Source organism: Bos indicus, chromosome 28, assembly GCF_029378745.1.
Source record: "Bos indicus isolate NIAB-ARS_2022 breed Sahiwal x Tharparkar chromosome 28, NIAB-ARS_B.indTharparkar_mat_pri_1.0, whole genome shotgun sequence".
NCBI classification, from domain to species: domain Eukaryota; kingdom Metazoa; phylum Chordata; class Mammalia; order Artiodactyla; family Bovidae; genus Bos; species Bos indicus.
The window spans coordinates 45,613,667-45,616,564 of record NC_091787.1 but is presented as its reverse complement, the minus strand read 5'-3'; the positions used below and the strand labels follow the sequence as shown (position 1 = coordinate 45,616,564).

General features: G+C 42.4%; 1 pseudogene; it reads left to right on the top strand.

Annotated features, from left to right (window-relative positions):
* The first annotated feature begins 748 nt into the window (after positions 1 to 748).
* LOC109553703 (S-adenosylmethionine decarboxylase proenzyme-like) lies at positions 749 to 1,865 on the top strand (annotated as a pseudogene).
* The last annotated feature ends 1,033 nt before the right edge of the window (positions 1,866 to 2,898 follow it).

Below are 2,898 nucleotides of genomic sequence, written 5' to 3'. Positions count from 1 at the left end.
AATTGCCCTTTTTGGAGGATGGCCCCGGCCACAGAGGACGACCTGAAGGAATGAGATGCAGTGTCCTTGCAACTTAACCCTGACCTCTGGTCACCTCCTAGGGGTAGCCTGCTGACCTAAGCTGGACCAATTTTTGAAACTTGAACAGAGAGACTGACACTGTTTGAAGCTATTTTAATGGCAGTATCCATATAGTCCAGTTGCTGAGACCTTCATGGATGGCAACCCATGGAGACTGCCTTGCCGTTAGGTCACAGAAGTGGGGATGGTGGGGGGATGCTCCCTGCTGCATCGAGTCCTGGGCCTGGCCAGTGGGCGGATGTGGCAGAGACACAGCCAGCTCTGTGTTCAGCTCTGCAGGACACAGCCCTTGGCCTGACCCAGCCCCCAGGGCATCTGGCGGCCCCACGGCCCCAGGGCCTGAAGGGCCCTGGGAGAAATTGCAACCCACCTCTCACCACACCCTCTGCTGGGGGAACCACTGCGAGCCTGACTACTGGCCCAGCAGAACCCCTAGCTGCTGTGCTAAGTGTCTCGAGATAAGTGTCTGGCACTCAGGGTCATCACTTAGGGCTGCACCCGCCCCACCCCCATCACACGCAGGTCACTTGCTAGCTGCCAGCTCTCCCCCTCAGATGGCAATCAGGGGACGCTGAGACATGGAACTGTGTCTGCCTCTGTTTCCAACAAACTCGTGATCTTTCGTCTCTCTCTGCCCTCAAAAGAAAAAAAAGAAAGTCCAGGTAAATATTATTAATTCTTTCCTTAAAAAAGAGTCAATATAAAATTAAAGCAATAAAAGGAGACTGAATTTTGGTAACACAGTTGAAGTAATTGGTGGCACTCACAGCAAGGAGAGAAAGGATTTAGTTGATTTTCTGTGGCTTTTGGTTGTTTGCTAGTCTTATGGTGATGGAAGTTGCACATTTTTTTTTTAAAGGATCCAAGAAGCTGCTGGACTTTTGGTTCTCCCAGCAGCAACCTGTCACAAACCAAGGATCTGATGAATCTTCAAATCACCCCATGATTCCAGTGGGATATATTTTTGAAAGATGTTTTGTAGTTAGTCATGAGTGTGGCAAAAACTGAAACTTATATATTCAGTAAGAATGGCATGTTTGTCTCCAAGAGACAAAGATGTGTGGTACCACCTTCTGCTGAAAGCACTGGTTTCCCTGTTGAACCTTGCACAGAATTATAGTGATTTTGACTCAGTTCAAATTTCTTTTATTCTCCAAAGAATTTAATGAAGCCATCTCATCAAAGGAACCCACCCTGGAATTTACAGGAAGAAATAGTTTCTTAATGTAATTTTCCCAAATGCAGCAGTGTATTGTATAGGACAGATGAATTCTGAGAGTTCATACTGGTATACTCTGGATTTCCCAGAGACTTGGGTAATCAGTCAGCTGGATCAAATCCAGGAAATACTGATGAGTGAGCTTGATGCAGAAGTTAGGGACCAATTTCATGCAAAAGATGGTGCAAAGATATCATTCATGAAAGCAGAGTTTGTGCTAGGTTCTGTCACTGGTACCGCACTGTTCAGTCCTTGTGGGGATTCAGTGAGTGGCATGAAGTCATAGGGAACTTATTGGACTGTTCACGCCATTCCCATAACCAGAATTTTCTCATAGTAGCTTTGACACAAACTTTAGCTAGAACTCTTATAATGACCTGTTTAGGAAAGTTGTGAGTGTTTAAGCCAGGAACATTTTTGACCACCTTGTTTGTAAATCAGAGTTTTAAATGTCCCACACTGCTTTCCTTGCCCCAGAAGATTGAAGTTTAAATGCCTTGATTGACAGAGGGGTTCTATATTTAGTGATTACAATTTTATTTTTACCAATTTGGCTCAGAAATGATAGTAACAGAAGAACTGACTTAGAAAAATGAAGAAAAAATACAAAACACATATAGAAGGAAATGATGGCTCCTGTCTATATATTGATACTGAGGTCCATGCTTTCCACAACCACCGCCTCAAGATGCAGAAAGCCCTAGATGTGATGGCAGTCTAATCATTTTGGGTTGTGTGTATCATTATACTGGGACTTAGATATCTAGCATGGATGTCCTCTTGTGTGTTTAGATATCCTATACCACTCTTGCTGTGAAACTGAAGTGCTTGTAGAAACAGCACTTTATGAAGCTTTATAACAGATATGAAAACAGTTCAGTTTGGCTTATGCACAGTGTAATATTTCTCCAGGAGTCATCCAAATCCCCATAGACCAAGCTTTGCCCACATTACGTGTTGGCCTCAACCTAACCATCTGGGACTGGTCTATTCAATTGCTGTCAGAATTTTACATTCTGCTTACTGCTACTTTCTGGAATATATTCTTTACTAACATTATTGAAACCAATTTCACTTCATACAGTTTTTTTTTTTTTTTTTTTTTTTTTTTTGCTATAGCAGTTAGCTTTCCTTCCATGAATCGAGTTCTCCTAAGAAAATGATTGCGGTTATTCCTTTTTTGTATTACTATTTTAACATTATTGCCCCCTGCATTCCTAGTCCTTTAATTGACTTTTCTTACCTGTGTGTCTCCCCTCCCCCCATCAAATAGAGCAATACACTGTTATACTGTGGGTTTATACTAATCTTATCCCCCATAGGGGAGCCTGGGGTAGATCTTGGACTTAATATTCATTTAAGGTTTAGAGAATTTGGCTTCCTTTTAATTGGCATGGGCTCCTTTGAAAGATAGTGACAAAATCAACTTACTTTGTTGATTTTCAGGATGGCCCACTGAGTATTATAGATTGAGAAGTGGGTGAACAGACAGGACTGTGCAGAGATCATATGATGTCTTGTGTTTCCGGTAAATGAGGTTCAGTTCAGTTCACTTCCTTTTCCTGGACTAGGCCTTTACTAATGTATAAAATAGTGGT